Below are 23,656 nucleotides of genomic sequence, written 5' to 3'. Positions count from 1 at the left end.
AGTAGGCCTACACCCAACCCTTGACTCATCTATTATAGCCGTGACTTCCTCTTCCGACTCATCTCAGTCTTGACTAATCAAAACCTTGACTGGCGTCACCTTTAACTCGCATTTTCCTTGACTCACCTTATACCTGACTCACCTAACCATTGACTCACGTCACCCTTGGCCCATCTCACCCCTGACTCTCTTCTCATATTCACAGACCGCTGGTAACATCTGGTGAGCTTAGGACTTGCCATACCGTACCTGAAACATTAAAAAAAATATCATTAGCTACCACTGACTTCCTGTTATTTATCAGCATTATTTTTTCTCCATAATCACAGTGTCTGCAACACAAAAATTCTGTTACGGTACAATTAATTTTATTATTATTATTATTATTATTATTATTACAGCCACACCATACCAGCAACATAAACATAAATTTTTACTTTTTTGTAGCTCGTAACATAATCTCTGTTTTACCATACTTATTAAAATGCCGTACCCGGTATTACCTTTCTTTTATCATTTCCATGGTTATCCTCGTCGTTCATATTGACATAAAATACTATAAATTACCATGCATGTAATCCATAATTTTAGTCACAACTGTCAGCAATGTGATATACTGTTGGTGCTGTTCTTGCTTCATCATCGGTGTTAAGTATTAATCCTTAACCCCTTCAACCCGGTGATGTTTCAATATATCCTGCTACCTCCAGACGATTCTAATTAACTTCGGGGAGACGTAGTGCAGTGAAGGAATAAATGAAGTTTATAAAAAAAAAAAAAAAACTACAGTTCCAGAAATGGCTTCAGATCTTATTATACATGTTTGGAGATTGCAACTATCAAATATATACGTCATCCAATTGAAAGGATTATGGAGAAAAGTTAATACTTTACACGAAGGTGTGCTAGAGAGCTAGGTAGTCAGATTAAATACGGATATAGGGCAAATATATGGAACACAAATAAGCCATAAGTAGAGTATATATGGCAATGGTTAGGCAGGGTACAAATAAAGTAAAGGTAGGATACGGTACAGACATGCCAAGGGTAAGGAAAGGAACACATAAGGAATTGGTAAGGAAGGGTAAAAATTAGCCAAAGTAAGGTTTCAGATTTGCCACAAATATTATTCAGCAAGAACCCGAAGGTAAGACATGTTACAACTAAAACCAAATAACCACTGAATGCTGTACAGTCACACGGAATATACACTCGGGGGCAAAATTTTGTTTAACATTTCGCCACACGTGCTTGTCACTTTCCTCAGCTGAAGAATAATCCTAAGCTGAGAAAAGGTTGGTGTTTTCTCTGTCCATGTAGTAAGAAGCGTCAGCGAATAAAGTGAAAACACGCCTTAAGTGTAAATCTGCCGCATTAGAAAAACAGACAAACCTTCTCCCCTCACTGTACTTACCTACTTACGGACAAATTGCTGCACACAGTGGTTTCGGTAATGCGACCTTAACCCCTTCAATCGGATGGCGTCATTTTTACGTTCAAAATGAAAATCAAGGATAGATAAAAAATCTGAAAACAGGAAAAATAAAATACAAAATTCTACATCTGAATGAATAGGAATACGATTCGGGTGCTGTCCAAGGTTAAGTCGTGTGATCCTCAGGCTGAAGTGGTTTAGGAACCGTCAGAGTCAGTCTGGGATCATCGTACGTTAAAACCAATTACAGTAAATTACAGTAAATCACAGTAAATTAACATATTCAACAAGAAGACGTCATATACTGTATATATATATATATATATATATATATATATATATATATATATATATATATATATATATATATAATAAAATTCATGGTATATCCTCAACATTTTATTCTGCTACGAGAAGACTATAAAGAATGAAGTGATCAGACACAGTCTTCTTCAATCTCTCTTAAGTCTACAGATACGTCCTCAGCAAAATAAATGTGTGATGGCAGCAACAATAACGCAAGAATATACGCCATCTGCTTGAAGGGCTTAACGCTCTTAAGTTGCAATAACTAATTTGGCAGACAGAAAGAGTCTGGTGTCAACTGAAACTGAATACAATAGTTGTCCCGACTACGAAAGCGTTAATGGTGTCAGTATTAACACTGCCAGACTAGTAAGACTCAATCAGTTGAAATCGTATGGTGTCAACTGCAATAAAACAGCAGTGTTGTGCCGACCATGAAAAAGTTGCTGGTGCTAGTAGTAATGATACCAATATCAGAACTCAGGCTCCTAACATTCATCTCAGCAGAGTAAAATCGTCTGGTGTTGAGCATAACACAACTCTACAGTTGCGTCGTCCATGAAAGGGATAATGATGACACCACGTACACTCTCAGGCTCCTGACTATTATAACTCTCATTAATGAAACGTCTGTCGCCAGCTGTAATACAAAATGACCAGATGCTCACATCATGAGGGGGTTAAGATTAAGGACCTGTGTACTTTTCAGCTACTGACTATACAGCAAAAGTAAACCTTAAACGAAATTGGCAATACAATCTCTCTCTCTCTCTCTCTCTCTCTCTCTCTCTCTCTCTCTCTCTCCGTAGCACACAAACATCTGCGCCATACTTGTGAGGCTTCTTGTCACCCGCCCGCATCTCGTCACCAACAGCGATATATTGAGGCATCGTTACAATCCACATCGTTCCCTAAGGCCCAACAGTCCCTACGTGCCACACACCTTCACTTGCCACCACTTAGGAATCAATATTTACCATCCACACTAAATACATGCTACGGTTGTCTCATTACAGACTGAAGATGGTATTTGTAGATGTTTCTTTATGACATGTTGGTGGGCTACGTGGATGATCATAAAATTATTTTTGCCCCACTCTAAGATCGAACTCGGGTCTTTAAAAAAAACAGGCCACTTCTTAAGCCACTTAATCCACGATACCACATTCTTTCCACAAACAGCAGATCCGAAAAGGTTTAGGATTCGTGTGTGTGTGTGTGTGTGTGTGTGTGTGTGTGTGAGAGAGAGAGAGAAATTAACTCTACTACCCACACTATCAGACTCAAGGCAGTTGATGGACCTTTTGTGCCAGTCACCATCGAGCCACGGCAGCCCCTAGGTATTGCAGTGGGGTGGTCAAGATCAAGGGCCTCTCTCTCTCTCTCTCTCTCTCTCTCTCTCTCTCTCTCTCTCACACACACACACACACACACACACACACACACACACACACACACACACGAACCCCAAGATCTCCGGGTACAAACCTAGAGTCTGGCTGTGATAGAGTATACATAAAAAGGTCCCCCACCTTCCCCACCTCTCTCTCTCCACGACCTTCATGCAACAATAAATAAATATAATCGGAAACAGCATACAGTATATGATAAATCCGTGGAACGCACTTTTGTTGCCATGAAATCACTGAACCCCTCTAGTGCCATGTTTTTTTAATTTTTGTCTTATTAGGCTACTTATAAACAATTTTATTTATTTTAGAAAATTTTAAACCCCTTCAGTCCACTGGCGTACCTTTGCTTTATTCTTGCAGTCCCGACATGACTTGACTAAAACTGGAAATGACCTCCATTAGCGAAAAGGTTAATGAAGGTTGCATTTAACCCTAACAGTTCCATAATTCTCCTGTGACCTCATTAATATCGTTTGTATGTAGCAGGAATAAATTGGAATAATAACTCATCGAACCAAAGGAGTTAGACACCATTAGATAATCCCTTCAGTGCGATGATCTGTTTTATTGTTCTTGCTACAGCCAGCCTTTATAAGTCACTTTAGGCGAGGTCTCTTGTGTTGTACTTAAGGGTTATTAAATTACAACTAACACACGACGAATTTCTCCAAGCGCCTAAGTAATCCTTTCCCCTGTAGCTACTGATTCCTGTACGTACTCTGCTCCGGATAGGACCAGACCACTTTTTTTTTTACTTTTCCCAGCTTAGTGAATCTTTAATAACCACAGTTAAATAGGGTACGTTGATGGTCTGACATTCATAAGCTAAGAGAAAGCAAACATAGCACTCATCAATGTTATCTAATAAATGCATGAGAACAAAACACTCTCAACTCACACACCAATCCTTGAAAACTTTTAAAAAACGCCACAACATCAACATGGCTGGGCCCCGATATTAAACGAGTCATCTTTTACCAAGCGAGCCTCTGTACACAAGTTAGGTGCGTACAGTCAACAATCAACCCTCTATATTCCGTGACTTTTTTTTAATTTCTTGTTTGTTCTACACAACTGTATTAAACTTTGGGGAGACGCCTTGTAGTGACGCATTAGTGAACGTTAAAACTATGAACAAACTGTCCAGTTCTGCAAGTCTCTCAGAAGGTAAATAAAACAGCCTGAAACTATCAAGAATAAAAAGAAATGTGTGATACTGTACTGAAGCGCTGTACAGAATTAATGATCTCCCTACGCTGAATAAATTCGTCTAAAGGTATCAAGAATAAACTCAAATATAATTACCTCATTTTACGTTAACTGCTTACCCCCTTCAGTAAGATGGCAACATGCTCAGTAATATAAAAGCCCCAGGGGCTGTCCCTGTGTGTGTGTGTGTGTGTGTGTGTGTGTGTGTGTGTGTGTGTGTCGGGAACCTGCTGAGTCATATTGGTGGTGGGGCCTAGGGAATGACAAGGTGTTTCCCACAGGCTGATGACTGGGTGTAAGGAGCCAGTGGATGTCACGTTCCGGGTACCGGCGAATCCCACTGGCTGGTGAGAAAAGCTCAAAGTTGTAATTTTGGCGCCTCCCACTGGCTAAGAGGGCACTGTGAGAGGATACACTGGGTGGGTGCGTGGTAGGAAATGTGAACGGAGACGGGCTTATGTTACCATCATCATTATCATCATCATCATCATCATCATCCGGACGTCCTTTTCCACACATGGGCCGGCTGAGGAGTAGCAATGTCCAGATTTGCCCAAACCAATGGGCCACGCTTCCATTCACTCATCATTCAAGCCCCCGGAATCCTAGTTCTATCGGATACGCCAAAAACATTCACCATGATCTGTAGCTTCACATAAACATATCCAACTCAGTCAATCTGGACGCTTATGTTACCAATTACTTTTATTCTTTCTACTTCTCGGCGATTCTGTTCGCCATCCAGAGAGCACATTTCAGTGAAGGACGTGATGGACGTAGTTCATCATTCTAAGTACTTTGTATGAAAAAAATAATGAATTTAAAAAACGTTATCCTTCTGAAGAAATTAATGGAGATTGATTCACACCTTCAGTACAATGAACATCAATACTAAAGAGTATAAGGAACAATTCAATCTTTAGCTTAACTTCACCTAAAATTTATTCTCTCTCTTGAATGCTGTGCTACATAAGATTAACGATAGAATATGATACTAGTCACGAAGAAGTATTATGAAAAACGTGTAGAGCCCTGGTACTGTCCTATGCTGTCACTGGGTTACTGGGATGAGCATGCATAGGACGAAAATCTGGGCCACATGAATGTGAAAGAGTACAGTGAATGCAGAAGCACGTGATGCGACTGTGTCTGGAGATAATGCGTGAACCATACACTGCACGAGTGAGATAAGATGCATGATAACCTTGGGAGGGAGGAGGGGAACTGATAAGGAGAGAGAGAGAGAGAGAGAGAGAGAGAGAGAGAGAGAGAGAGAGAGAGAGAGAGAGATGGACTTAATGAGTAAACATCAGAAGTAACATGAACAAGAACAGCAGCCTCCCTCACCACAGTAGGTAAGAATGATAGCAGTGATATTCCGTTAATTCATACCGGAAGACGACCAGGATATACGAGTATTTATAAAATAATGCAAAAGTTATACCGCATGAATAGTCAACTAGTTAGGAAGTCTACTCTTAACAAATAATAATACGGGTGGTAGTAGTAGTTGTAGTAGTAGTAATAGTAGTAGTAGTATAGCAGCAGCAGCAGCAGCAGCAGCAGTAGTAGTAGTAGTAGTAGTAGCAGCGGCAACAGTAGTAGTAGTAGTAGCAGCAGTAGTAGTAGTAGTAGTAGTAGTAGCAGTAGTAGTGGTAGTAGTAGTAGTAGTAGTAGTAGTAGTAGTAGTAGTAGTAATCGATGTCGTCGTCGTAGTAGTAGTAGTAGTAGTAATAATAATAATAACTAGAATGGCATTCAGTAGAGCGCATACCTCCGCCAACGCCCTATCTCGCAATGTTAAAGAAACTGAAGGGGGGAAAAAAAAAAATCCTGGATCCGCACCTTTATCCGGATCCGCACCAAAATTTAATGGAGTGTATTCTGGGCCAAGGCCCATTCTTCTACCAAGTTTCGTGAAAATCCGTCAGGCAGTTTTTGTGTAATCTTGCTCACAAACCAACCACCAAACAAACGGACAGGGGTGAAAACATAACCTCCCTGGCGGAGGTGATAATGATAATGACAGTAATAGTAGTAGTAGTAATCATCATCATCATCATCATTATTTATTATTATTATTATTATTATTATTATTATTAATACGACAGCTTAGTCAATAATCTATCATTCAATCCTCGTCTGTCCGAAGAGGTGCGTCGAGGCCCGTTGCTAGGCTGCTCTACCCCTAAATTTAAGACATGAGTAACCAGCCTCGCTAACCCTTGAGTAGCATTAAGTGAGCAATTGGTCCCATCCGGCTGGAGTGCCTTAACCTACTAAACTACCAGACGTCCACTTGGTTATATGGTTACCAGCCAACATGGTAAATGGTGTCCTGGATTAGAGGCAACCATTTTGCTTGTCACTCAGTGCAGTCATCTGTGGGCTGCTCTACACCTGTGGTTCTTAACCTGGGGAGAGGAGCAATTTCCAAGGGAGGCATAACAACTCTGAAAAAAAGTGTGTGTGTGTGTGTGTGTGTGTGTGTGTGTGTGTGTGTGTGTGTGTGTGTGTGTGTGTGTGTGTGTGTGTGTGTGTGTGTGTGTGTGTGTGTGTGTGTGTGTGTGTGTGTTTCAAAATGAACAACAGACATATTCAGTATCCATATTATGTCTGTTTCAGCCTTCAAAACATATTTTTCTTCGTGCCAGTGAAATAAGTTGGTTGGTTTCCTTCACGTCCATCGCCTGGTCACCTATCTCTCTCTCTCTCTCTCTCTCTCTCTCTCTCTCTCTCTCTCTCTCTCTCTCTCGTCTGGTGGTTTCGAGTGATTATCAAGTGATTAATAAAGATATTAATGTCTCATACTGCAAGAGAGCAAATCACAGTTGTAATTTACACATCCCTCAACTCCCCCTCCCCCCCATCCCTCAAAAAAGGGGCACAGTGAATTGCAAAGGCTAATGCAATATGTATTCAACTAAATAATGTCCACCTGAACGTACGGCAATAATACTAATAATTCAGGACTAAGTTTTCAGAGTCGGATGATGGCAAGAAGTGGGTGGGGGGAGGAGGGATGTGCTGACCAAGGGTAGGTGGGGGGGAGGGCGTGAATATATGAAGCAGGGTTAAGGGGGGCACGACCCAAGAAAGGCTGAGAACCGCTGCTCTACACTGAGTGAACGGATGGTGAGGAACCCAACGTAATAGCAATTATAAGGAGGAGTGGTAGTAAAAATAAAAATAATAATAATAATCATCATTATCATCATAGTAATAATAATATAATAATATGGGTGAACTTGAGGCAGCGGCTGGTATGCTAGTCAACACAACGCCCCCGCCAACACACACACACGCTCCAGAACCCACACACAATACCCCCGCCCCCCATCTCTCTTCACCACGCTCGCCAGCACGTGAAACCACCACCACCACCACCGTCTGCCAACTGGCTTCGTTGATCTTGGCGTGCGATGCAGTATTTTAGGGATGCCCTCATTTCTTACCCCTTAAACCCAGTGACGTGAGTTTATTTTGGCTATCCCTACGTGGTTTTCACTCGTTCGACTTAAACAACTGCCTTTGTAACAATGGCCATATTGAATCCCTGCCTTTGTTGCTCCTGTGAAAAATTACACAAGGAGCTGAAAACTAAACTGCAGTATTACAACACCACACCCATCATTTCCTCACTAGTACTGGTTGAAGTAATAGCATAAAGTAAAAAACAGGTAATTCTAACTACAAAAAAAGTAAAGAATGGACTTCTTTCATAACAATTCCTGGTGGATGACTAACAAAGAAGATACTCAGATGTGAAGAAAGTGGCAAGAGCACATCTGCCTTGCCCTCCCACAAGTGTACCTACCGAGTAGCTGCTCAGTGAGGCGGGTATACTTTACATGTGTTCCCCCAACATCATACTGTAAATTAAATGTGATGTGTAAACATCAATATTTTCAGATGGACGGAGGTTGGGTTCTCGTTCCACACCTTAAAAAAATACTCAGCTGTGGAAGGCTAACAATGGCTGAATTTGATGTTTGGCTTTGAGGTTAAACACATTCATCTGCTATTTTACTGTGGCACTCTCTTTCTAATTAGCCTCAGCTCAATCATATTATAGTTAAAAGTAACACACAGACGCCTTCCTTGGTAAAACAACAATTCTGAAACATTATTTAGATTCTCCGTTCGTCATTTATATCTATTTATCTACCTATCTGTCTATGTATGTATGTATGTATGTATGTATGTATCTATCTATCTATATATATATATACACACACACACACACACACACACACACATACACGTGCAGAGACATAGACAGACACAGACATATATTTATTAGGCTCAGAGAGAGAGAGAGAGAGAGAGAGAGAGAGAGAGAGAGAGAGAATCACTGATGCATGTACGTGTTTGTCACTGAATGGATGTTTCTGTACGTGCGTATGTGAAAAAGTTCACATCCGGATCGGAGTTCAATCTAATCCGTTCTGGCAGGTCAAAATCCTCCCCTCCCCTTCCCTCTCTTCCTCCCCCGCCTGGCTTGATGTGGCTGGCTCCACTAAAACCCCGAGTCAACAGCCTCCAACTTGTGTATCCCAGCCTCCTTCACTTCACTTTTGTTTACCTCTCAGTCAAGTTCCCAGGCTCGCGGCTTCTCTCTCCTACCAAGCCAGATTCTTTTCTTGGATCACCATCCACTCTTACGATTCTGTTTGGGGCACAAAATCTCTGTCTGTCTATCTGTCTGTCTGTCTGTCTGTCTGTCTCTCTCTCTCTCTCTCTCTCTCACACACACACACACACACACACACACACACACACACACACACACACACACACACACACACACACACACACACACACACACACCGTCCTTTTCACATTCGCTTATTGGCCAGATTCTTTTTCTGTAAGCAGATAAACTTACTGAACTATTTTTTAAAAAGTTTTCTTTACGTCTATCGATTTTTTTTTTTTACAAACCTAAGTAAAAAAAAAAAATGCAATACTTATATAGGATCGGAGGATGTATTAATAATCGGTACATAACAAAAGTAATATAACCCGACACAGTTAAGAGTAGCACAAAACAAAATACACAAATACGAAATACAGGAAGAGACACAATAAAAAGTCTCATTTATTCACGAAGCCGATAATGACGAAGGAAATTTCCGGCTACTTCTTTTTCCTGCTTGAGGCCTGAAAGTTGAGGACGGCATTATAAGAGGGAAGTTTTATCATTAGGAAAGCTGCTGGGATTCTAAGAGACCTGAACCTTTTTATCTAGCATCTTCACCAGCCTGGTTACTATCATCATCACCATCACTGTCATTATCGCCAAAATAGTTTCAATCATCGTCAACGTCATAATCATCACAGTACTATCATCACGAGCGATCACCATCATCGCTCACAATTAAATCACCAAATACCACCACCATCACAAAAACCACCATCATATTACGGTACGAACTACTACAACTACTACTACTACTACTACTGCTACCACCAATACCCGGTTCTACTACTGTTACTACTACTACTACTACTACTACTACTACTACTACTACTACTACTACTACCACCACCATCACCACCACCACCACCACCACCACCACTACCAGTACCAAAATCCTGTACCACTACTACTACAACAACCACCAGATGGAAGTTTTATTATTACTCAGGGCTAGAATGATACGACGGCTGCTGGGAAGTTTATACGAGGTTTGGTCATGATCACCGGAATCATTATCATCATCATCACTGTCGTCGTCATCAGTCATTATCAGCACCATCATAATAATCATTATCAATATACTTAAATAATCCTCACCATCATTATATTCATTTTTATCAACAAACACCGTCATTATCATGACCATCATACAACCCCCACCATCATATACCTCTACTACTACTACTACTACTAAAGTAGTTTTATTATCCAGTGGAGTTAAGATGATACGACGGCTGCTGGGAATCTCATAGACAGACTAAACCGTTCAATCAATTTATCATCATCAACACCAAAATCATTATCATCATCATCACCGTTATCACCGCATCATCACCGTTGTCTATCATTGTCAACATCAACACATCATCAACACAGCCATCACCATCAACACACAAAAGCCAACCATCACCTACTGGCTGCACTACCAGTACTGGTTGTATCTACTATCACTACCACTAACATCATCACCGCCACTACAACTAGCCTACCACTACTATTACCAGTGCTGCTGCTACTGCAGCTATTATTATTACCGGTGCTGCTGCTAATACTATCAGTCTTACTACTACTTCTACTACTACTACTACTACTGTTAGAGACGACGTTTTACTGCCAGGAGGGGATGCGGCTCTTACAGACGGGTTGGAACTTTTAATCCTTTCCATCATCGTCAAAATGGTCACCATAAAAAATGTCATTTTTTTTTTTTTTTTTCAACACAGTCGTGATCACTTTCATCAACATCACATTTCCCTACACCATCATCGTCATCACAATCATAGTGCAACCACAGTCATATCCATCAACTACTACCACCACCGTCAGCACCACCACCTCCAATTCCCCCAACTACCACTTGTATCATCTTCCTACCACCACCACTCACCACCACCATCTAATCCCCCTACACCAACACACCGCACTCTGTTATACCTCTATTTCCTTCTCTCTTAGTCACAACCTGCTGAGGCAAGCATAATCTGCCCCCCCCCCTCTCTCTCTCTCTCTCTCTCTCTCTGCACACAAATCTCCTTCCCTTCCGAATCGGGCTTCTCTCCTTCCCTCCTGTTCTGCACCATCCAATCTATCTCAACTATCCCTCACACCTTTCCTCTCCATTTCCCTTTCACACATACTGTTTCATAATCTCTTTCACTTAAACCTCTCTCTCTCTCTCTCTCTCTCTCTCTCTGGTTGTTTCATTCCTATGCTCAGCTCCCCCACACCCCTCGCTCTCACACTCTCTCCCTTATCTCTTTACGACCCTTCCTTCAACATAACATGCGCTCTCACTTCTATCTGCCCTGCTCCTCCCCTTACCCCCTTCCTTCTCAACCCTCATCTTTTCCTTTCCTTTTTCCTCTCCTCCTTCCTCACTCGCTTATCCTGCCCAGTGTCGTATCCTCTGAATTTCTCTCCACAACTCAATGTTCTCCCAGTTCTATCTGTCCTCCTCCTCCTCCCCTTTCCACTTCCACCGCGAACCTCATCCCCCTCCATCTCCCCCCCCCTCACCCTGACCCTCCATCTCCTTCATTCTTATCTCTTCCTTTCCTTTCCTCCCATCTTTCCCCCCTTTTCTTATCTTTAACATTTCTCTCCACAACTTTACATGTTTTCTGAGTTCTATCTCCCCCCACCCCACCCTCTTCCCTATCCCCTTGCACCCCCTGCCCCTCCACTAACGTCAGGAAAGGCTCGTTATGAACCCCCCTGATATTTGCTGGCTCAGCCCCCAGTCAGCACCACTGATCGTAGAAATGGAAAGAAGTGGAGGGGGGGAGGGGGCGAAGAAAGAGAAAGAAAAGAAGGTGCAAACGTAACTAGAGAGAGAGAGAGAGAGAGAACGACTGGAAAAAATGAGGGAAAGAGGAAAGGCAAGAAAACAGCAACAACAGAATGAAAAACGAGAGTAGCTGGGATATAATCTACAAGGGATAAAATGCGAACATTATATATATATATATATATATATATATATATATATATATATATATATATTTATCTATATATCTATATATATACCGTACAGAAAAAAGCAGATACGACGAAGACCTAGACAAACAAACAGAAAAGAGAGGCAGCAAAACACAGCAGAGAGGACAAAAAGCAGAGATAGGGTGGGAGGGAGGGGAGTATGTATGGTTAAAGAATTATTACATTGACAACTCCATAGGAGAAAGTTAATCTGGGGAGACAGGATGAAGTTTTACAAACTGACTCGCTCTCTCTCTCTACCTACCTACCTACCAGCACATTCGTATGGTCAATAATCACGGGCCAGCTGCCTCCACAACCATCCTAACAGCTACAATTAAAGGAGTAAATTATCCGCAAGTTCCAATGGGCCCTAATCAACCCTACATCATGCCACAGCTAGCTATCACGATTATCTACCTGTCTGTTTATACGTCTGCCTAATTACATGTCTCTCTGTCTCTATGCCATTCATCAGTCCATTTTCTGCAGACCTCTCTCTCTCTCTCTCTCTCATCAAATCATCTACTTTCTCTTACTGTCATCCTTTTATCTTTTCTGTCCATCATTTACTATCCTTGTTCTCCTTTTCTCTCATTTCAATCTTTCCATTTATCACAGTCTCTGGATCCCTTCCCTTTTCATTTCTCCATTTTGTACCTTCTTTATACACCTTTCTCTGTCCCGTCACACTCCATCTCTGTTTTCTGTCTGTTTCTTTTGACATCTTCCTATTTCAACTTTTCTTCCCTCTCAATTTCATTCATTTCTATTTACCACTTCACTTTCTACCTCCACTCCTTTCTCTTCGCACGCATTCTTCCTCCCATCTTTTCCCTCTTCCTTCCTCAGCCCAACAACGGTATTTTAGTCCTCCATCTTTATCCTCTCTCTCTCCCTCTTCTCACGTGTTATCTTTCTTCTCATCCACCTTCTTCCTCTATATCATCCCATCTCTTTGTACATTATCTGCCTTTTTCTCACCTTTCTTCCTCTTCTGCCATCCTCTCCAATTCAAACACACTATCTTCTTTATTCTCTCTCTTCTCACACATAACCTTCCTTCTCCTCGACTCTCCTCCCACTCCAACACCCATCAACCCCCCTCCCCAGCATTAGTCAATCTAGCAACCAATAGGGTAACTTGGCCTCTCTAAATTTATTCCAATAGGGTATACTTTTTCACCTTCTGTTTTCTCTCCTCCTCCAATTTCCCCCTCCTTTGTCATCCCCAGTCTCTCTCTCTCTCTGATGTGTTCCTCCTTCCTTCATCGAACAACTACACAGTACTTTATATTTATATCCCTCTCATCTTTTCCTCTTTTCCACTCTCTCTCTCTCTCTCTCTCTCTCTCTCTCTCTCTCTCTCTCTCTCCCCCAGCATCAGCCAATCCAGCAACCAATAGGGAAACTTGGCCTCTCTTGACTCACTCGAGTACGGCACACGTTCTTCATCCCCTCTCCTCCTCCACTTTCTTCCTCACCAACATCTCTCTCCTATTTTCTTGTTTTCCTCCCTACCATCATCCTCAACTCCTCCACTTTCTGCCTCTCCTTCATCAAGCTCTCTTTCCCCCTCCACTTTCATTCTTCCTCTTCTCATATATTTTACCCTCTCTCTCCTCTTTCCTTCGATGAACCTCTGTACTTCTATCTAAACCCCTCCTCTCTTCTCTACCTCCTTCATCATCCTCATCGTCTATTTTCTCATTCACCTCCTCTCTCATCTCTCCTGCTTACTTTCTCATCATCTCTTTCCTCCTCCACTTTCTTTTTCCCTTTTCCTGTTTTTCCTTCTCTTCATTCTCTCTACACTTTCTTCCTCATCCCCATAGACCCTTTTCCTCTCCTTTCTCCTCTCGCCTCTCCACTATCTTCCTCATTTTCATCGTCACTCTCTCCTTCCTCCACTCTCTTCTCCACTTTCTTCCACAGCCCCAACGTCTCATCTTCTCATTCCTTCGCTCACCTTCTCACTTTCTTCCTCATCTCCATCGTCTAACTTCTCTCCTTCCTCCAAACTCCTCCCCCTGCCCCACCTCTTCCTCTCTTCTCCACTCTCTTCCACAGCCTCATCGTCTCATCTTCTCATTCCTTCGCTCTCCTCCTCACTTTCTTCCTCATCTCCATCGTCTGTCTTCACTCCTTCCTCCAAATTCCTCCTCCTGCCCACCACCCACCATCAATCAGGCCGCCCCAGCATCGGCCAATCTAGCGGCCAATAGGCAAACTTGGCGTCTCTAGACTTGGGTAGGGGACAGTTATTATATATGAGGCAGGCGGGGGAGACGGGAGGGGGGAGGAGGGGATAGGGAGAGGAGCGGGGGATACAGGAGGGGGGAGGAGAGAGGGAGAGAAGCGGGGGATACAGGAGGATGAGGATGAGGGAAGGGTGACACTAAGGGAGGAGGAGCGAAAGGGAATAACAATGCGAGGTGAAGGGAGACTGACGGATAGACATAGGAAGGAGAGGAAAGGACAAATATGGGGAAGAAATAAAGTAGAACGTGGTGTAACACGGAGAGAGAGAGAGAGAGAGAGAGAGAGAGAGAGAGAGGGGGGGGGAGGGCTTAAAGGTCGGCGGGGGGAGAGAAAAGACAGGTGAGGGGGAACGGAAGGGAACAGGAAAAAATCAACAGATAGGTGATGTAATGAAGATACGAGAGAAAAATGTGAGAAACAGATAGGAAACGGAAGGGAAGAACGAGGGAAGGGGCGAGGAAGGACTGGAAAGAGGGGACAAGGAGGGAGTAGGGAAAAAATCGGAGAAAGAGAGATGTGTGAAGACGAGCGCAGACAAGGAGGGGGAGATAAGGAAAGGAGGAAGTAGGAAGAACGTGAGGGGAGGGAGGAGGGAAAAGTGAGGGTGGGAAAAGGAAGAAATTTTGGAGGGAAGGATATGTATGAAGAAATAAAACGAGAGGAGTATTATGAGAGACAAAGAAAGAGAGAAGGAAGAAAGTATGAGGGGAGGAGGGGAGAGAAGGGAAAAAAGGAAAGAGCATGACAAAAATGTGAGGAAATGGAGAAGGGGAAGCGGGGGCAAAACCGGCCAATCTCTGTGGATAAGGGGAAAAGTTGTAGCAGGGATAAGGCACGGCATGAGGAAACAGGAAGATGGAGAGAAGAAGGGAAATGAGCAGAGCGGAAGAAAGAAGGAAGAACAGAAAGATTGAAGATGAAGGAAGAGAGGAAGACAGCAAAAAAAAATAATGGACACATACCTAGACAGATACACAGATACATAAATAGACTGATAGACTGAAAGATTGACAGAGAGAGAGAGAGAGAGAGAGAGAGAGAGAGAGAGAGAGAGAGAGAGAGATACAAGGCAGCAGGAAGATTATAAGAGTGGGAGAATAAAGTTATAAACGATGAGGGATGAGAATGGATGATACGAAGAGATACGACGAAGGATAAGGGAATAGAAGAGGGACATGAAGGAAGTATAACGAAATAAGAATAAGAAGGAAGGAGAGAGAGACGGCAGGAGGAAGTGTGGAGAAGACAAGGAAGTATGTGAAAAATTAAGATAAGAGGAAGGATGAGGATGGTAATGGAGAAGAAAAGAAATAACCCAAAAAAGAGAGTGAAAATAAGACGTATAGGAGAACAAATGAAGAGGGAAAGGCAGGAAAACGGAGAGTAAACAAAAAGACGGAGAAGAAGAGGGAATAGAAAGGATGATGATGGAGAATACTGTATAGATAAAGGATAGTGGAGGGAGGCGACAGAATGGCATCAGAAAGGGAGATGACAGTGAAGATCGGAGGAATGAAGGGAGGAAGGAAGGGAGAATGGAAAAGGGGAAGATGTAGGAGGAAGTCTGAGAAAATATGAAGGCGGAGGGACAGAGACAGAAAGGAGACGAACTTGAAGATAAGAGAAGACGATAAGGTAAATAAGAAGAAGGCAGTTGGATGAGAAAAGACAAACTGAAGGGAAAATGATAGAAGAAAACAGGAAAGACGGAAAAGATGGAGATGGAAGGAAGAAGAGGAAAAAAAATAGAAGAAAAGGAAATCAAGAAAAAGGATGAAGGAAAGAACACAAAAGGAAAGACACATGAATGAATATGAAGCAAAGAAAAAAATAAATAAAGAAAATGGATGGAAAGAATAGTGGAAACTGAGAGACGGGATGAAAAGGACAGAAGAAAAAGTACGGAAATAAAATGATCACGGAGGAGGGAAGACGAGACGATATGGATATGGCAGAATAAGAATGAATGGACGAAGCAGAGACAAGGAAGGAAGGAAGAAAATGGAAGAAATTGAAGAAAGAATAAGAAAGAAAAATATGCACTGTAGAGATGGTCAGAAGTGATAAAACATCTGAGAGAGAGAGAGAGAGAGAGAGAGAGAGAGAGAGAGAGAGAGAGAGAGAGAACCTAGGTAAAATGACAAAATAAAAAATGGAGTTTCAGAAGAGAAGTTATGAACATCAGTGGAAGTTAGAGAAGAAAGAAAAGAAAATGAAAGCAACCTTCAAAAATGTCAGCGGTGATGCCTGAAGAAGAGAGAGAGAGAGAGAGAGAGAGAGAGAGCAAGCCCATCTTCTACTCAGGTTAGAAGTTTTCCTGTGCAACTCAAAACATAAACCTGTCTTAACTCACTCACTCCCTCAATTTACATATATATTTACTTTTTTTTATGCCGCCCAAGAAACCTGTTTTTTTTTTTCTTCCTTTGCTCCAGGACTTTTAACAGCTTCCCCAGAAACTTGGTAGGAATTCCCTCAACAACATTTAATAAAGTTATGCGTTGGTGTGAGATGTGCGCTGCTTCTCTCTCTCTCTCTCTCTCTCTCTCTCTCTCTCTCTGCCTTAGTTATTCGTTTCTCCTATTCAGCCTTACAGTTTCATCTCTCTCTCTTGACTCCTCCTCCTCCTTTTCCTTCTTCCATCTCTTCCATCTCATATTGCCACTTTAGTTTCCCTTCTTAACTGCTCCTGTCTCCTTACTTCAATTTTTCCTCAGGCTTCCATTCTGACATTTTTAAGGCGGCTTTCTTCTTGTCTACTCTGACATCTCTTAATGTTCCTAACTTCTCAGAAACTGCAACTTCTTCAAATTAATGTTGTTTTTGTCTTCGGATTTATTCTCACTATTCTTGATTCTCTCTCTCTCTATTATCACCGTTCTTGATTCTCTCTCTCTCTCTCTCTCTCTCTCTCTCTCTCTCTCTCCCTCTCTCTGTCTTTATCCCTCCTCCCCTCTCTCTCTCTCTCTCTCTCTCTCTCTCTCTCTCGTTAATTCCAGCCTCATAATTTAGCAATCAGGCGTCATTAAACTTATTAACTGAGGCCAACCAGCTCTCAGCAAGGACCGACTCTCCCTTCTTCCTCTTCAGCTGTCTTTCCTCTTCTCTTCTCTTCCCTTTACATCAGTCACTTTAGCTTTCTTCGCCACTCCTTATTTGTTCTGTTTTTCCTTCTTATATAACCTTCTCGTTTTCTATCTTCTCATTTCCCCATTTACATTTCTATTCCCATCTCTTTCCTTCGTTTTATTTCTCAATATCAGTTTTCTTTCGTTTCCTCTATATTCTATATACCATTAGCGCCTGGTGGTTGTGTGGGTAATTACAGCACTCCAATCTGATTGAGCCGGTGGTTTATATCCAAGGGATGGTTGGGCTTTATTCCTCATGTAATGCCACTCAGGGATGAGTGAGGCTGGTCACTCTCATCTTAAATGTCAGGACCAACTTGTCTACCCCCGGGCTCCCACGCTCCTCATGGAGGCAAAGTAGGATTAGATAATGGATGGATTTCTCTCTCTCTCTCTCTCCCTCTCTCTCTCTCTCTCATTCATCTTTCCCATTTCCTCCTCCTTATCTTTGTCCCCTACAACTCCCTCACCTCCTCTACCCCCGTCACAAATTTTCCCAGTCACCACATTTCATCTCTCCCCTCATCCTCAGGCTAACTTCTAGGCCTATTTCAGCTGTACTCGTCTCCTATCACCTCTCCCCTATACATCTTCTCTCCAGCAAATATCTTTCCTCCTCCTTCACACACCACCAACCCTTTTCTTATCCCTCCCTCTGAATACGATAATGTGTTGGTTTCGTTTATTTCTGCCAATTCCAGATTAATAGTTTTCAAGGACTTACTGAAGGATATATCTAATTCCACCGAAGTCAAAAACTCTCCCCTAACCACAATTTAATCGTCTGGAGGAAGTATGAATAAAATATGACGGACGTGCTAGTGATGAGAGGGTTAATATTCAGCAGTTAGTGTGTATGGACCGTAAGTTCTGTATGCCAATGGAACTTTCCTTCTTTCTCCATCACCACTTTCTTCTCTAAATCACATCTCTCACATCACTCTTCTCCCACAACGACCTCTATCTCCTCCTCTCCTCATTTTCTCCGATTCGTCCCTCTTCTCCCACCACCACCCCTCCTTCACTACCCTCCCTCTCTCTTCTTTCTCATCATCATCATCCTCTTTCTCGCATCATATTTACATTTTCTCTCCCGTTACTGTTATTCTCAAACACCTCCTTCACACTACTCTTCTTTTCTTTTTTTTCCTCGATCGCCACTTTTCTGTAGCATCCCTTTCTCTTCCCTCTCCTCATCTGCTCCTATTCTTATTTTTCTCATTATCACTATTCTCACCTCGAACATCCCCCTCTCTTCTCTCCCATTCTCACCTCGAACATCCCTCTCCTTTCTCTCCCATTAACATCTTCCCTCCACCACTCATTTCCTCTCATTCTTCCGTCTCACATCACAATTTCCACTCCCCATCTACCATCACTTCATCTTCCCTCTCGTCACCTTTTCTCACCGTTTTCCCATCCCTTCCTTTACCATTTCATCTTAATTCCATCCTTCTCTCATTCATCATCACTATACCTCTTCCCCACCTCTCTCTCCAAACGCTCGTTTCTTCTCCCCCATTAACGTTTTCTCTCTCATTACCCTCTCTTAAAATGTCTTTTTTCTTCCATCACCTCCACCCCATCTCTACTATCCCTTCATTTTCTCTCCCCTCTCCCACCACTCTTGTCTCCCATCTCCTCTCCTCACTACCTCTCGTTTTCTCATATTTTTTTCCCATAATCATTTATACTCTTCTCTCTATTCCCCCCTTCTCTCATTTTCTCACACTCCTGTCTCTCCTAACACCATCCTCTTGTCACCTTTCCTCCTTTGTCTCCCCTCTCCCATTATCCTTATCTCTCAGTTCCATCTTTTCTGTCTTCATCATCATCATCACATCCATCCCTATCCCCCTCCTCTCGTCACCACCTCTACGCGGCCACAATAACAGCAGGGTATGAGGGCCGCCAAAGGGTCACATGCCAAACATTCCCCCACAAAATTACAAAATGCCTCCTGAGTGCTGGGCAGGGAGGGAAGGGCAGCAGCCTAGAAATCCTCTTCATATCAACCCACCACAAACTTTCTTCATTCACTCCACCAAAATCTGCATTCACCTTTATCATCCCGTCTCTTTTTCCTACTCAGCGCTGGAGTGAGAGAAAGGAACTATAAAGAAGGTCCCGTGGTCGCTCCGGGAATCGAACTTGGGACTTCTTGCTTGCGAGGCGAGTATGCTTCTGGTCACTTAACCAAAATCTTCATACATTTACACCACCAAAATTGTACTACATTCACTTCACCGAAATCTTCCTACCGCATATTCACTCCAACAATACCTCCTACATTCACTCCTTTACCATCTTACTACATCAATCGCACCAAAACATTAAAAACCTTCCTACATTCAACCAAAACCTTCCCTCATTCGCATCACCAAAACTTGCTCAATTCTCCCCCTCACAGCCTTCCTACATTCACCTCCAAAATTGCAAAATGCCTTCTGGGCGCCTGGCAGAGGGGGAGTAGCAGCAACCTGGGCACCCGCCTCACCTCACCACACCACAACATTCCTACATGAATATCCTGCAGGACTAAACTGCCTCAGGTCGGTGAGTATTTTTAAAGTTTCATTCTTGCTGTCTCTAGACGATTTAATTCTGCTTATGAGACTTTCAGAACTGGAGGAGGTAGAATAGCTTTCAATAAACCCTTCAATACTAGAGGGTCACCCAGTGGAGCGCATTGCTCCGACTGGGGCAACGTAATTTCCAAACTACTCTTCATAATGGGTTAGGTTTCTTATCACTGATTAGGGTTTAGCAGAAAGTGTAGTCTGGATCCAGCACCTGTAACACGATCCGGATCGGTCCCAAAAGTTAATCGAGTGTTCCCTTGGTCATGGGCTATCTGGTCCAAATCTCTCTTTCAGTTTTTGAGTAGTCTGCTAACAGACAAACAAACAAGCAAACAAACAAACAGGGGTGAAAACATACTCTCCTTGTTGGAGAGAACGAGGTCTTTCCTAAGCTGAACAAAATCGTATGGACACAAAAAATGTCACTGGATGGAAGGAGTTATCTCAAGCAACAGGCTACGCGAAGTATGGACATTTGCAGTCACCATTTTTTTCTTTTTCACTAGGCTATCTTAACATTGTATCTAAAGCTAACGACATCTTACTATACTAACCGGCAACATTCACGTGAGCTGGAGAAGTAATTTTCCTTTACTTATGTGCTCCAGACGCGTTCATCGATTACTGAACGAAACTGTAAAAAAACACAAAACAAAAAACAAAAAAAAAAAAACAGCACAGGATATATCTACAGGGTGTGGGAATTACATCCAGGAGCCTTGTACCCTCTCACCATACACCACCACCGCCCTCACTTACTGCGAGATTAAAGATAACTCAGAAAATAGACTACAAGAGGTACATAAAAACAAAACAGAAAAAGTTGCTATATACACGGTAGAGGAAGGAATACAACCCTCTCACCCCATATAGACCTGACTCACTTCCTGCACAACTGACCCCTTCTGTCCGTTTATGTATTTTTCACTTTTCCTTGCTACATCCAGATACTTCACTCAGAACGGGATATATTTTTCGGAGTGAAATAGTTGAGATACGGTGTCCCGTCCAATACCAGGGGCTCTCCGAACCAAGGCCTAAAGATTGCTTAGAACCTTATTAAAATCATCTGCCGGCAATAAGAAATAGAAGTCGAGGTTAGTGTGTTCATAGGGATCAAAGCTAACTCACACTGGGGTAGTCACCAAAAGAATTATCGTGGCTCCTACGTTCGATGAAATGGAACTGAGCTACGGAATATATCTTTGTATGCTGCGGTGTGTCTAATAATTATAACTCAAAATGCAGGAGGATGAAGAATTGTGGTACTTTCAGGAGAGAAATACTTTAAAAGAATTAAGTCTAAACACACGACTACAAAGAGTGGACACACAAAACAGTATTTCAAAGTCCTTCATCTTAAGTTTCAAACTGTAAATACAGTAAGTCTCTATAGTTGATATTTTTGTGTGTGTGTGTGTGTGTGTGTGTGTGTGTGTGTGTGTGTGTGTGTGTGTGTGTGTGTGTGTGTGTGTGTGTGTACAAAATGATCGTCCACCAAATGTTACAAAATATAAAGCATACAGTTGGATGAGTTACAGCTCGAACCCACTCACACCACCACACTTCCTCAAGGCTCTTCCCCTTCACTATGATGACGTGCTTTATATCTCAATCCTGCTGCGGCTGGAGGATTACATTCAGATTATTAACGATTATTGTTGTGAAGGAGCAAAAGGATAAATTTAACTACTCCAGTCCGAAAATTCTCTCCTATACAAATCAGAACTGCCTGGTGGTAGCAAAACTAAATTACAAAGTACATTCTCTAGCTAGAATGGTTAAATCAAACTCACATAGCAGGGTACCAGAGGTACAGTACAGTACATAGTAACACAACAGGAAAGATTACATAATGCACAGTAGACATAAATATAAGCCTCAAGTCCCGCACAGAGCCATAAAGTACCGTACACGCTTACAAAACTGGCTCCAAGGGGTGAGCGTACAGTACATTTTAAATACTAAAAAAAAAGCTACAAATTACGCAGTAGATGGAAAAGTACAATCAAAACTCCCAGCCTCAACACACACACACACACACACACACACACACACACTAAAGCAATGGCACAAATCCCTTCACTTCACCCTTCCACTACAATGCAGAACGTCTCCAAAATTTATAGTCACAAAGTACAGGAGATACAGAATACACTTAACAGCAGCAGACCATCCCCATCCCCACTCCCTCACACTAATTTCCCTGCTGTATTTACGTGAGCTCCCAAATTACAGCGGGCCCCGGTAAACCAGAGGAACCGGCCCACTTAACCTACCCACACCAGTTCCCGGTAACATCCACGTAAACTACACGGTACAAAGGGGTTGGCACGGCGGCAGATGCTGCATGACCCTCCTTGCGTTACTCCACACCACATTCCCCCGTCTGTATCTTACCACTGTGATGTATGAATGGGCAATTAGCATTACTAGAAAGGGATGTTAACTGTTGTACCTATGCGTTCCAATGAATATCATATGGATATGCAGCCGGTATTACTTGTAAGGATGGTTAACAATAATCTGTACTTTATCTACACATTCTGATGGATAATAGAAATAAGCAGCTGGTTTTAGGAGGAGGGACTGTTGTATAGCAGTGCAGCGATATAACCCTCCTTACCTCAATTCGGGCAATTATGTGATTCGGTGATTTGGTGCTGGCCTCATGCTCGAATGACGTGGATCGTATTTTGTGTGAGCATGGATGCTTCGTAGCAAATCTTTCTCAGTGATTCACCTTGCATATTAACACATTTTATCCTTCTGTACGTTGGTGGAGCATACTATGCTGAAACTAAAATTGTATAATAAAATATTATGGTGCAATATGGGTTATAGATCGCTAAGGAAACCGTGCAAGGAAGTCTCCACAGTCACTCAGATACGACCCTGTGATTCCTGACTATCGACGAGTTCGTGGGCTGACGATATCAAGGTACAGTAACGCCTGTCCTCAACAATGCAATAACCAAACCTACACCACACCACAATCTACTACCACCATCTCCTGCCTCTACGTCTGAATCCTGTCTGCCCCTTCCTCCTTCGAACCTACACTGTACCACTGTCAGTTGCCACAACCTCCTGTTTCACCATGTATGTCCTGAATATATCCTACCCTCCTCCTAACCCTCCGTGTCTTTACCATTACATCTTACTTTCTGCTTATGTTACATGGACAGCCAGCTGGTATTAAAAGTTAAACTTTTATTAACCCTTTAATACGATAATGGCTCTTCTATTCTATTGTACCTCCAGACAACTTTATTCTGCCTTGGAGAAGCTTTCCGAACTAAAAGAATTAACCACAGCCTCCACTAAGCTCTGAGCTGCTATATCGCTCTCCTTATATGCGTTCCGAAGCAACAAAAAGTAAAAAAAATCATGATACGGTAATAAAGGGGTTTTTACTGATGGCCTGATTATTGATACTACATGAAGTCTTTTAACATTACAAGGATGAACTACCTCTCTTCAGTCTCTTCATCTTATTTATTTTCAGTTTTATTTCTTGGTCCCATTATAGGCCTCCTCTGCAGTTTAGCATCTTTATCATTCACAAAAATTCTCTCTCTCTCTCTCTCTCTCTCTCTCTCTCTCTCTCTCTCTCTCTCTCTCTCTCTCTCTCTCTC

Source organism: Coenobita brevimanus, chromosome 25 (assembly GCF_032717465.1).
Source record: "Coenobita brevimanus isolate Jiangsu-jjx chromosome 25, ASM3271746v2, whole genome shotgun sequence".
Classification (NCBI taxonomy): Eukaryota; Metazoa; Arthropoda; class Malacostraca; order Decapoda; family Coenobitidae; genus Coenobita; species Coenobita brevimanus.
The sequence above is the reverse complement of the archived record's forward strand: the minus strand, read 5'-3'. Positions refer to the sequence as shown.